We start from the raw sequence: 14,128 nt of genomic DNA, 5'->3' as shown, positions 1-14,128 counted from the left end.
AAAATAGCATGTTGCCGCTGGTCGCCGCTGCGCTGTCGGCGGATCCAAGATGTTGGGCACAGCCAAACAATCCGACGCACAACCCGTCTCACTGCAGCCAATCCACAGATATGTCGAGTGTCCGCGGTCATAACTCCAGCACCTTAGCCAATCGGTATCTTGTCCACGGAGCAAACAGGGAAGTGTGACCGTGGAGCAGACATATATATCACTAATTTTTTAAGACCTACTTTTTGATCATTTTAAAGCAAAGTACTGCACAAATTGTCACCAAATTTCCAAAAGCACGCTTTCGAGACCAAGCCCCTGCCCCTGCCATAAATTTGGTTAAAATCCGTCAAGCGGTTTGGCCTGTAGCCATGCGCAAAATCTTTCCCCCATTCAGTCTATGGGAAAAAAAACGTTTTGGGACCCCCCCTATAACTATTCCCCCCTGGACAAATCCGTATTGTTCTTTGTCAAGTTGAATGTGTCCTAAGAACACTTGCGGTGTCCTGAAATGTTCGCAAATAAACAAGATGCGGGTGTTCTGAAGACGTTTTTTGAGAACACTCCCGGTGTCCTGGAATGTTCGTAGGGGGTGTCCTTAGGACGGTGTCCGTATTGTTCGTTGTTAAGTTGAAAGTGTTCTAAGAACTATCGCGTTGTTCTGAAATGTTCGTAGGGGGTGTCCTGAAAACTGTGTCCGTATTGTTCGCTGGCAAGTTCAAAGTGTTCTAAGAACACTCACATTGTTCGCGGTCATTAAAAGTTTCCCATAGATCATAGTTGAAATGTTTGACTCTATGGATGGCCATGCACCCAAGACTCTATGCCCTGGCAACAACCACCACAGCATATCACATTCATATTTGTTTATAACTTTGGGTGAAAAACAAATGTATAAGGAACAAAGGTATTAGATACTATGGATGTGATGTGCTGCTATGGTTGTCCTTATTATTGTACACTTACTGATTGGTCTAGTAATGGGAGTCCATGTTTTTTTTCTTCATTTCTGTGATAAAAGAAAATAGCATGTTAGTATTAGTATTTTGTAATGACTTATTACATTGTATAAGCAATATACTTTTATTTTTTTTCGACCCTCATATTTAGTAGAGTACAAATCAGAGTACTGTGCAATTTGCTCAGTTTCTGTATTTGTTGCTAAAATCATTGGGTCTGTGGGAGAAAGAAAAATCCATGTTGGATTAAAAAAAAACCCTTTTTCTGTTATGCTACAGTTTATTTGTTTGTTTGTTTTCAGTGTTCACTTGTTGTTTCTGGCTAATGCTTTATACTTTGCTTTGTTGTATTTCTTTTGGAACAGTAACAGATTCTTCATTTGTTTTGATATTATAAAATTTTGGAGCAGTTAGATACCAATTGGCATATTCTAACTGTCTATTTTTTTAATATATTGTAGTGGTTTTCATTTACCTATTTGGATATTGTAAAATTTTGGGACAGTTAGATACCAATTGGAGTATTCTAACTGTGTATTTTTTGGCCTAATTTAGTGATATTCATTTATCTGATTAGTTGTTGTAGAATCTTTGAGCTTTGGAGTATTCTAACAGTTTATATTATTTTAACACACATTTATAATTTTGGGACAGTTAGATACTAATTGGCGTATTCTAACTGTGTATTTTTTGGTCTAATGAGCAGTTAGATAGCTTTTGGAGTATTCTAACAGTTTATATTTTTGTAACACAAATTTACTTAAAGGTTTAAATACAGTTTATTTATCAAATTTTGGTTTTAAGAACATCAAATAAGCGTTTGTAAGATTTGCTGGTAATCTCTGCTTTAGAGTAATGGTACTATCATTACATTCAAACCATCCACATTTCTTTTTTATGTATGCAGTGTAGTGCCCTGAATTGGTAGTGGCTCCTGCGTGGTAGATTATACCTATTGTTGTGTAGGTTTTCTTACCAAGTGATATTTGAACATGTGTGAATCCAGTCAGCTTGCAGTTGTTTTTGGTACCATCTGCATTGTAACGTAGAAGCATTAGTATTACGTATTTACTATGTGTTTGTATTACTAACGTGGAGCGATTATCTGAATTGCAGGTAGAGCATAATCTACCATGGTTTGCATTTTGTACAAGTTGCTGAAATGGAATAGATTCACAATTTGGTATTGATATATATATGAAGCGTTCATTGGGGATTTCTTCTTGTGTCACATTGTTGCAGAGAGTGCATGTATGTTTCCACATGTATGAAATCTGAAAGATTTCATTTATAGGTATGTTTTTGTTTTCCAGTACTTGTAGTAAGTACATTAGAAATTCTTGTGGATCTTCCTGTGAGTTTATAGTGAATTTCACCATTCCAGCACAGTATTCCAATTGTCTTATTCCAAAAACACTATATGTGTTGTCAGGATTGTTTGCTGCATTTCTGTGAAGTACTAACATTTGCAAACACAATGGGCAGGGGAGTTGCTAGGTCTGGAAAAGACCCGGGGCTAAGCTGATGTCAGAACTGTTGGGACTGGGGGCTAGCTAGTGTTTTGGCTGTAGCTCCTGAGATTCTATCCGGGGCTACAACCAAAAGATCAGGGGCTATAGCCCCCTCAGCCCCCCCCCTAGCAACGCCCCTGACAATGGGTTTGTACTGTGTGAGTAAATGTTGTCAACAATTGGTGGTAATTGAAATAGAATATTCATTGCTACATTTGCATAGCAACTTACACCAACTATATTTGAGAATTTAAATGGTCCAGGTAGTTCTGTATCTAACTGCTTTTTTTGGAGTTTGTCTTCCTTCTTTAAAGAAGTTACTGGTTTACTTTCTCTAATTGATTATTTTTTGTTTGTGGTACTTGATGGAGTATTAGTTTCTTTTACTCTCCATTAATGACATTTGTGATGTCATCTTTGATGTCCTGGGTGTTAGTCTTAGCAGTGCACGGTGGTGGCGCGAGTTATGGTTGCTTAGCTTACCATAACTGGCGAATTTCAAGGGTTTTTCGGTTTTACTTGGAACCATAACGTCCCTTTAACAAAGTTTTTCCACTGAATTTCATAGGTTTTTAGTAGCACAACTTAACCATAACATCCCTTTAACAAAGTTTTTTTCACTGATATATATATATATATATATATATATATATATATATATATATATATATATATATATATATATATATATATATATATACATTACATAGCCACGGTAGTGGCCATGTAGTTATGGTTAAGGTGCTGTTTCCATAGGAAGAGCACTTTTTGGGCGGCTCATAACTTCGCTCTCCCTGGACGGATCCTCACCAAGCTTTGCAAAAAAAATATTTGGGTCACTCTGAATTTTTTTGCAAAGTTTGCTGAGGATTCGTCCAGGGGGGGCAAAGTTATAAGGGGTGTCCCAAAACGTTTTTTTCCCATAGACTGAATGGGAAAAAAATGTTGCTCGAGCCTACAGCCCAAACCGCTTGATGGATTTTCACCAAATTTGGACCAGGAGCAGCGGCTTGGTCCCGAAAGTGTGCTTTTGCAAATTTGGTGAAAATCCGTGCAGTAGTTTTTTTTTAAAACGACCAAAAATTAGGTCAAAAAAATTAGTGATATTTGTGTTCGGTCCGCGGACACACTTCCCTGTTCGCTCCGCGGACAGTGTCCTGATTGGCCAATCGGCTTGCGTGATGTTCTCGGACATGCAACGTGTCCGCTGATTGGACGGCGTGGAGCGTGAAGCGCGTCAGATTTTCAGTAGCGCCCGCCATCTTGGATTCGCGGTCGTCCGCGGACAGCGCAGTGAAACTTTGTTCAAAATTTGTATTTTGTAGAGTGTGTTGGTGTATAGGAGTTTTTGGGGAGGGTGGGAGTGTATGAGATAGGATGAAAGTTGTTTTTTTATGTGTTAGACGTTCTTTTTGTGTTTGATTTGTCTGCGAACATCACGGGTGTTCTGAAATGTTCTAAAAAAATGAATGGGGGGTGTTCTGAGGACTCAATATGTGTCCATTTTGTTCGCAAGCAAACTGAAACTGTTCTAAGAACACTCGCAGTGTCCTGAAATGTTCGCAAATAAACAAAATGGGGGTGTCCTGAGGACGCTGTCCGTATTGTTCGTTGTCAAGTTGAATATGTTCTAAGAACACTCGCAGTGTCCTGAATTGTTCGCAAATACACAAAATGGGGGTGTTCTGAAGACGTTGTCGAACACTCGCTGTGTCCTGAAATGTTCGCAAATATGAATGGGGGTTGTGGCTGACAAGTTGAATGTGTTATAAGAACACACGTGGTGTCCTGAAATGTTCGCAAATAAACAAAATGGGGGTGTCCTGAGGACGCTGTCCATATTGTTCTCTGTCAAGTTGAATGTGTTCTAAGAACACTCGCGGTGTCCTGAAATGTTCGCAAATAAACAAGATGGTGGTGTTCTGAAGATGCTTCTAAGAACACTTGCGGTGTCCGGGGAATGTTCGTAGGGGGTGTCCTGAAGACGCTGTCCGTATTGTTCTCTGTCAAGTTATATGTGTTCTAAGAACACTCGCGGTGTCCTGAAATGTTCGCAAATAAACAAAATGGGGGTGTTCTGAAGACGTTTCTAAGAACACTCCCGGTGTCCTGGAATGTTCGTAAGGGGTGTCCTGAAGGCATAGTCCGTATTGTTCGCTGGCAAGTTGAATGTGTTCTAAGAACACTCATGGTGTCCTGAAATGTTCGCAAATAAACAAAATGAGGGTGTCCTGAGGACGCTGTCCGTATTGTTCGTTGTCAAGTTGAATGTGTTCTAAGAACACTCGCTGTGTCCTGAAATGTTTGCAAATAAACAAGATGGTGGTGTTCTGAAGACGCTTCTAAGAACACTTGCGATGTCTGGGGAATGTTCGTAGGGGGTGTCCTGAGGACGCTGTCAGTATTGTTCTCTGTCAAGTTGAATGTGTTCTAAGAACACTCGCGGTGTCCTGAAATGTTCGCAAATAAACAAAATGGGGTGTTCTGAAGACGTTTCTAAGAACACTCCCGGTGTCCTGGAATGTTCGTAGGGGATGTCCTGAAGGTGTAGTCCGTATTGTTCGCTGGCAAGTTGAATGTGTTCTAAAAACACTTGCAGTGTCCTGAAATGTTCGCAAATAAACAAAATGGGGGTGTCCTGAGGACGCTCTCCGTATTGTTCTCTGTCAAGTTGAATGTGTTCTTAGAACACTCATGGTGTCCTGAAATGTTCGCAAATGAACGAAATGGGGGTGTTCTGAGGACACTGTCCGTATTGTTTTTTGTCAAGTTGAATGTGTTCTAAGAACACTTGTGGTGTCCTGAAATGTTCGCAAATAAACAAGATGGTGGTGTTCTGAAGATGCTTCTAAGAACACTTGCGGTGTCCAGGGAATGTTCGTAGGGGGTGTCCTGAGGACGCTGTCCCTATTGTTCTCTGTCAAGTTGAATGTGTTCTAAGAACACTCGCGGTGTCCTCAAATGTTCGCAAATAAACAAAATGGGGGTGCTCTGAAGACGTTTCTAAGAACACTCGCGGTGTCCTGGAATGTCCGTAGGGGGTGTCCTGAAGGCGTAATCCGTATTGTTAGCTTGCAAGTTGAATGTGTTCTAAGAACACTCGCAGTGTCGTGAAATGTTCGCAAATAAACAAAATGGGGGTGTCCTGAGGACACTGTCCGTATTGTTCGTTGTCAAGTTGAAAGTGTTCTAAGAACTATCGCGTTGTTCTGAAATGTTTCCATAGACCATAGTTGAAATGTTTGACTCTATGGATGTGATATGCTGCGGTGGTTGTTACCAGGGCATAGAGTCTTGGGTTCGTGGCCATTTGGCCATGCACCCAAGACTGTATGCCCTCACAACAACCACCACAGCATATCACATTCATATTTGCTTATAACTTTGGGTGAAAAACAAATGTATAAGGAACAAAGGTACTAGATACTATGGATTTGATATGCTGCTATGGTTCTCCTTATTATTGTATACTTACTGTTTGGTCTAGCAACGGGAGTCCATGTTTTTGTTGTTCATTTCTGTGATAAAAGAAAATAGCATGTTAGTATTAGTATTTTGTAATGAGTTATTACATTGTATAATCAATATACTTTTTTTTTGGACCCTCATATTTAGTAGATTACAAATCAGAGTACTGTGCAATTTGCTCAGTTTCTGTATTTGTTGCTAAAATCATTGGGTCTCTGGGAGAAAATAAATTCCATGTTCGATTAAAAAAAAACCTTTTTCTGTTATGCTACAGTTTATTTGTTAGTTGTTTTCAGTGTTCACTTGTTGTTTCTGGCTAATGCTTTATACTTTGGCTTGTTGTATTTTTTTGGAGCAGTAACATATTATTAATTTGTTTTGATATTATAAAATTTTGTAGCAGTTAGATACCAATTGGCGTATTCTAACTGTCTATTTTTTTGATATATTTTAGTGGTATTGATTTATCTATTTGGATATTGTTAAATTTTGGGACAGTTAGATACCAATTGGCGTATTCTAACTGTGTATTTTTTGGTCTAATTTAGTGGTATTCATTTATCTGATTAGTTGTTGTAGAATCTTTGGGCAGTTAGATAGCTTTTGGAGTATTCTAACAGTTTATATTTTTTTAACACAAGTTTAATTAGGGTTTAAATACAGTTTAGTTATCAAATTTTGGTTTTAAGAACATCAAATAAGCGTTTGTAAGATTTCCTGGTAATCTCTGCTTTAGAGCAATGGTACTATCATTACATTCAAACCATCCACATTTCCTTTTTATATATGCAGTGTAGTGCCTGAATTGGTTGTGGCTCCTGCGTCGTAGATTATACCTATTGTTGTGAAGGTTTTCTTACCAAGTGATATTTGACCATGTGTGAATCCAGTCAGCATGCAGTTGTTTGTGGTGCCATCTGCATTGTAACGTAGAAGCATTAGTATTATGTATTTACTATGTGTTTGTATTACTAACGTGGAGCGATTATCTGAATTGCAGATAGAGCATAATCTACCATGGTTTGCATTTTGTACAATCGCTGAAATGGAATGGATTCACAATTTGTTATTGATATATACATGAAGCGTTCATTGGGGAGTTCTTCTTGCGTCACATTGTTGCAGAGAGTGCATGTATGTTTCCACATGTATGAAAACTGAAAGATTTCATTTATAGGTATGTTTTTGTTTTCCAGTACTTGTAGTAAGTACATTAGAAATTCTTGTGGATTTTCCTGTGAATTTATAGTGAATTTCACCATTCCAGCACAGTAGTCCAATTTTTGTCTTACTCCATAAACACTATACGTGTTTTCAGGATTGTTTGCTGCATTTCTGTATAGTACTAACATTTGCGAACACAATGGGTCTGTACTGTGTAAGTAAATGTTGTCACCAGTTGGTGGTAATTGAAATAGAATATTCATTGCTACAAGTGCGTAGCAACTTACACCAACTATATTTGAGAATTTAAATGGTCCAGGTAGTTCTGTATCTAACTGCTTTTTTTGGAGTTTGTCTTGCTTCTTTAAAGAAGTACCTGGTTTACTTTCCCTAATTGATTCTTTTTTGCTTGTGGTACTTGATGAAGTATTAGTTTCTTTTACTCTCTTTGGAGGATTTGCAGTGACATCCTGTTGCATTTCTGTTTGATTTATTTTTCTTTTATAACTTTTTACTTTTTGTGGAACAGAATATGTGTTTAGGTGGGGGGTGTATAGTGAGCGAAGTCTATTGTATTCTAAAATGCAAGGAATATCAGCGTTTATTTTACTTGTATCAAAGTTGATTAGAAATAGACCGTCAAGTGTACATAAGCGTGATAGTGCTACATAGTTCATGCCTTCTTTAAAGACTGTGTTACCAATATCTATCATTGCTTTGTCTAGGGTAAGACCTTGTGATTTATGAATCGTGCCTGCGTATGCAAGAGTTAGAGAACATTGATCTCTGCGTACATACATATCTTTGAAGAGAAGGAATCTAGCTGTTGAGCGTCCTATCCTTTTTACTTCTGAAAGTTTGTCAAAGAGTACATTGACAAACTGAATTTTATTGTCGCGTGGGTATGTTTGAAAGCCAACAACTGTACCCAGTGCTCCATTAACTAGTCCTTGGTCTACGTCAAGGTTACGTTTAAGCATTACTCTGCAATTTAAGGATAATTTTAATATCTTTTCTAAGCCTGCTGTGTTTGAGATTGATTGTTCTAAACTATTTAGTCTTGTTGTGGCTTGGTCACACATGGGTAGTGTCATACCATGTACACCTAGTTTGTCTGTGGCGCTACTTTCCATGATTGGTTGCATTTCTTTATTTGATCATGATTTCCTTGAATTTGAAACAGCTTGCAAGTGTTGGCATTAAGGCCATACAATTGACATTTTTGTGGGCTAATTGTTCCATAACATCTGTCGCACATGCATTATCGCCATAAAGTGCATTAATGTGCCGGGTTTTCAATATTGCTTCTGCTTCTTTAGAAAGTATACCAACTCTGATACTTTTTAAAATGTTGGCATAAGTGAGATCTGCAGATTGCCGCATGTTTTCTGTTAATTTTCTGTATTGGAAATGTTGCCAAAAGTTGACATTTCCAATGCTGCCAACAGTTTTACGGCAGAGTTTGTGTCCTAATGTTTTAAAAATAGGCTCACCTTTTACTGGTGTTAATTGAAGCAGATCTCCAAAAACAATAATGTGTTTTCCTGCAAAGAGCTCTTCATAGTCTGTTTTGAGTACTTCTTGAAATCTGAGGTGAATCAAAGCTAACATCAGATTGGAGACCATGCTCACTTCATCTATTAGTAGCATTTTCATTTGTTTCAATACTCTGCGTAATTCCATTGCAGCTTCTGCAGAAAGTTTGTAATAGTCTAATTTGTTCTGGTGTTCTACTGGTAATAGTAGTAATCGGTGTAATGTAACACCACCTATGTTGTAGGCAGCTAAACCTGTGGGGGCAGTGACAACAGCTGACAGTTTGTTGTTTGTCAATTGTTGAAGGAACTTACTAATGATTTTGATTAGGAATGTTTTGCCAGAACCAGCTTTACCACTGACGTACAGTAGCATAGGTTTATAATTATGGCAGGAACATTCTTTATCTTTATGTTTTACACCATGTGCAATTTGTTTAGTTACTTCGTGAAAAATGCTACTTTGCTCATTGTTTAGTTTTGAGTGTAGTATAGTTAAGTCTTCCTTATCTTCATACTGACACATGGTGTTTTCTACTTCTATCATAGCTAATTCTGCCTCATTTATTATTAGTGGTTCTCCCAGTGGTTCTTAGCTTCCTGTTACAGAAGGTTGACTACTGTCAGGAGTGTCCTTATCTAGTTGGGCTTGGAGTTCTTCTTCGTGTTGCTGTTCATTGTGCAACATTTTTTTGTACTGTGTAAAGTTTACATCAGTTATAGTGCTTTCATTTGCTTTGAAAGCATCCTCATATGAGTCATAGTTATCTAGTAATTGGTCTTCTTTTCTCCATGGTTTGAAGAGTTGTAGCAGGGACATGTAATATACTTCTTTATGTTGAGGAGTTTTTAATGGCAATTTGATATGATTAATTAAATTTGGTTTAGTGAGTTTAACTAAGCTGCCTTCACAGTTTGTCACTCTATATTTACCTTTTTTTCATCAGGTTTCATATTATTTTTGTATGTGTAGTTTTGGGCTATGTGGTATAGACACATGTTTTCCAAAGTATTACTTCTATTTGAGTAGTATGTGTCCAATACATTGTTTTTTAAAATGTCTTGGCTGTTGGGATCATGTTTGGCTATTATTTCCATATCTTCATATGATTTTAGAACTCTTTTTCTAGATTTAGCTGGACCAAGACTTACCATACTAGATTTTCAGATTTACTATACAATGCAGTACCAGTTAAACGATCAGCTGTTTCATATGATCCACATTCTCTATGGGCGAGCATTTTTATGCCCCAGCTGTATAATTTCTGAGATACTGTTTTATCTGATGACAGGTCATTCCAGAGGTCTTGGAGCTCTGTCTTTTCTGCTTTAGTTAAGTATGCTGTGACATATCGTGCAACTGCAGTAGATTTGTCTGCAATGTACTGCACATCTAAGTTTGCATTCCATAAGTGGGCAATGATTGCATTATAATCATTGATATATTTTTCTTCTTCTTTTCTTTTTATCTAATATGTATTTTTAGGTGACTTACCTTTAACACTGTGTCTAACTGAAGACATGAGGTTGTTCACTTGACCTGTATTTGTAACTGGTCTAGGGAAACCAAATCGGCATTTGGTGTAGTATTTCCCTTTGTTTTTGTATTTCGACGACAATATTTTGACATTTGTGTCTTTGAAATTGTAAAATTTGTGCATGAAGATCACTATTTGTGGCTTCTGATGGAATTTCACAAGTGACATATTTTTCAATAAACTGTAAAACAGTGGCATCACTGTCTTGACCAAATTTAGGAGCTTCTTTAATCCATAAAAGCATGTGGATATGTGGTGCTCCTCTGGCTTGGTATTCTTTTCTCCAAAAGAAGTGTGGGACTTCTCCAAGGGGAGGAACAGTTTTATTACAAATAAAATGTAGCATAGCAATGTAGCGATGGTGAAAATATCTTGAAACATTAACAGGATCCAAAGAACAAAGTTCTCCAGGTGTTAGTATATCTATGTTTGTTTTGTTTTTATTTGATATGCGTAGGAAATCATGTAAATCTTCCCATGCATATTCTGCACAACTTAATGTAACAAACCAAGTGGATGGGCCAAGGTTTCTGATCATACAACGTACATCTCCATGACGTCAAAACCATTACTCTTTAGTACTACGCATATTTGCAAATAGATTTGTAATATTTGATTGTAAAGCCTCATCCTTTTGTTGCACTTTTTCTAATAATTGTGTAGCTGTCATATTTTGAAAGTGTGATCCTGATTTTAATATGTGGGCAACTCCATAACATAAAGTTGCTAGTTCACTTTCAAAGAGTAGGTGGAATATGTATTCTGCATTTTGTCTAAATCTGGGTTCTTCAAAATACATCCGTAATGAGCGGTATTCTGAAGCTGATATTTGAATTGGTCTATCATCATACCTCCTCCTTTGCCAGTAGGAAAGAGTAGAGGAAAAGCACATGCTTCTATACTTTTTTCCCATATGCTGATTGGCGATCCTTTTGTTTGACGCATTTAGTAAGTTTCCAGTACATCTTCTACGGTGTCATTACAGTGCAAAGGATGAATTGTATAATGGTCTAAAGTATTTGATATTGTAGCAGGATCTAGTAGCTCAAATTGACCAGCTTCTTGTGTTTCTTCAATTATTTCAGTTGTATCTTTCAAGTTTTCTTCAATACTAATTTCGTTGTAATATTCATTATTCTCTTTAAGATATTGGAAGGCTTGCCTAACTGTATATAAATCTACCAGCTGTTGCCATATTTTTTTTGTCTTTTGTAGGTACTCCATTTACTAAGATAATTAAAGATTGCTGCATTGGATGTTGCACTCCTAGAGTATGCACATTTTCTTTTAGATCTAATGGTAAATAAACTACTTTTCCACGAATGCCTTTTACCAATTCAGAGGGAGGTAATTTTGCTGTTTTTGGTTGAAGGCGTATTATTGCTTGAAATGGGTGTACTATTTGAATTATGATGTTCTAATGTAAATTAAGTTGTTGTAGGGGTTTTGGTACTGGGTATAATTCCAAATTATTTGTGATCGCACGTGAAGGAGTTTGGTTGTTGTCAAGTTTTGTAATGCAGTAACTGCAAAGTATTAAGGGCTCAGTTATTTCGTATTTGTTTTCTGCTACAAGGTGGAGAGCTAATTCAAACCATTTAGAATCTTCATTGTCTTCTATTTTGTATGATAGGTCTACAGTTGTTGTGTTACTTTTAAAAAAAGGTCTACGGCAACATACACATACATGGTTTTGTACTTCAGCTGATGTACTTTTAAATTTTAGTATTTCTTTTTTGTATGTGTTTAGCAAAAGGTTGCCATGTGTAGAATTGTTGCTTAATTGGTTTAAAGCTATTTCATTCTGTAAATGGCTTTCATTTCCAAAATATTTTTTCTGGTTATAGTGAGTTTATAGACTAGATTTCTTATAGTTGAATGATGTGTTGATATCCTTTTGATATAATGGAAAGTGGTTTTACAAGTAGGTCCTGTAATGCAGGCCAATGAAGGTCCTTGTAGTCTTGTGTACTTGCGCACTGGACAGGTATCCATATTTTGCAGTAATTTAATTTTGATTTTGTCTTTGCTTTTTACATATTTATTGAAGAATTGGCGTAAAGATTTGAAACATTGTTTGGGAATGTTACAAATTGACGTGCATGGCCATTTGTACACTAGACGTTCTGATTCAGTTGAATGGAGGGGTGATTCTAAGTTTTTAGGGCATATTTTTGTAAGGAGTACCTCTTGTTCCATTATGGTATTATTCACTTTTTCATAACCTCGACCACTGCTATGTATGGCAATTGTATTTGGTTGCTTTTGTTTGTACGCTTCTTCATTAAAATATGGCTCTGTGCTCGTAGTGTGATTCCATTCACCTTCGCAGATACTTAAGAAGTTCTTTCTGTTAACATTTCGCTCATTGAGAAGTCTTTTTTGTAATTTAGTTATTAGTTTTGGTTTCATTTTGTTTAACAGTAAAATAAATAACTTTCTTTTGAGAAGAATTGCACTGTCCATCAACGCTTCTAAGATTAATTTCCTACGATAGGTTTTAAGCATTGAACCTGATTTCTCTCCTGTTTTTATTAGTTTTTGAAGGTCCTTGTGACGGTACATTTTGGCTAAAATACTTTTCTTGGTATGCTTACTTTGCACTATATTAAAATTTGAAGAGGTAGTTTTATCTGTAGTGATAGCTGATTTTCTGTTAATTGTTTTTTGGTTTGTTTTACATTTTGATAGAGGAGGCAAAGTTTTGGTACTTGAAACTTCTTGTGTTTCACTAAATGACTGTATTAGCTGTTTTGTTTCAACTTTTTTTACAAATTCTGCTAGAGATGGATGCTTATGTTGGACACTTTTATTTTCATTTGCTCTACTTTTGTGTTACTTTCTACGGACTTGACTTTTGGTAGGCATTCTTTAGGGTCTGTTGAAAAAAATAAAGAAGATATGATTTGGGGTGTTCTGGAATGTATGTGTGCTGTGTGCATGAGTGTTTGAGTAAGATGATAAAGATGTATGTAATGGTGTGTGATTGTGCATTGGGAACTACAACTAGTAGGGATAGGTATTCTTGAATTTATGTGTTACTAAACTGGGGTTCAGATGAAAAAAAAAAGTAATCTAGTGGTGTGGAAAAGTACAAATAGTAAATCTAATGTATACAATTAAAACAGTTGTTTGTTCTATAATATGAAAATTGTAGCGGTTCAGTTGGGTAATTTGTGTGTCCAAAAATAGGAATTTATGGGGCATTCTGGCTGTAAATCGCTGTTTAAGATATGGAGATTTTTGGACAAAATGGTACACAATCTCTATTTTTAGGCACCGAAATAGCTTGTATTAATGTTATAGTATGTATGATTAATAATACAAAAATTATAATGATATTCTACTTACTTTTTTTCTTAAATTAACAGGTAGCTTCTTAGTTCTTCTTTGTTCTTCGAATTCAGCTGCTTCTTTTCAGGAGACTGGTCTTCACTGCAATTGTAAAAGCTTCAAATTAGTAACTTGTTTGTATATAGCGCTGTTTTTAATTTAGATATTGATTTTTTTAATTGAAATCCTCAGTGCCTTCTTTAAAACCATTAAATTAATTTATTTACATAAGATACATTGCAACAGTTCAGTACATATGATATGTTCTTAATGAACAAATTGTATTGAATGACTAACTGTAACAAAAATATCTTTACTATGTCTTGTGAAATTTATAATATACCAGTGAATACCACTATTTCTGTAAGTAAGCTGTTCTAGGTAATAACGCCTCAATGTCATGTCTAAATTAAAGTAATTAAGTAAATAAATAAATAAAAACAAAAAAATATGAAATTGTATAAGTATTTTTTTAAAGATTTAAACATAGATTTTGCTTGCATGCAATTTTGTTTGAATATATGTAGTCTATATATTTAATTTAAAAAATGTTAGTTTAACATGATTTGAGTGTGTGTGTATAAAGAAAGTAAATAGTATAAAGGTGTATAAGTGATAGTTGATTTTAGGAA

Source organism: Ambystoma mexicanum, chromosome 5q (genome assembly GCF_040938575.1).
Source record: "Ambystoma mexicanum isolate Mex_15411 chromosome 5q, UKY_AmexF1_1, whole genome shotgun sequence".
NCBI lineage: Eukaryota > Metazoa > Chordata > Amphibia > Caudata > Ambystomatidae > Ambystoma > Ambystoma mexicanum.
The sequence above is the reverse complement of the archived record's forward strand: the minus strand, read 5'-3'. Positions refer to the sequence as shown.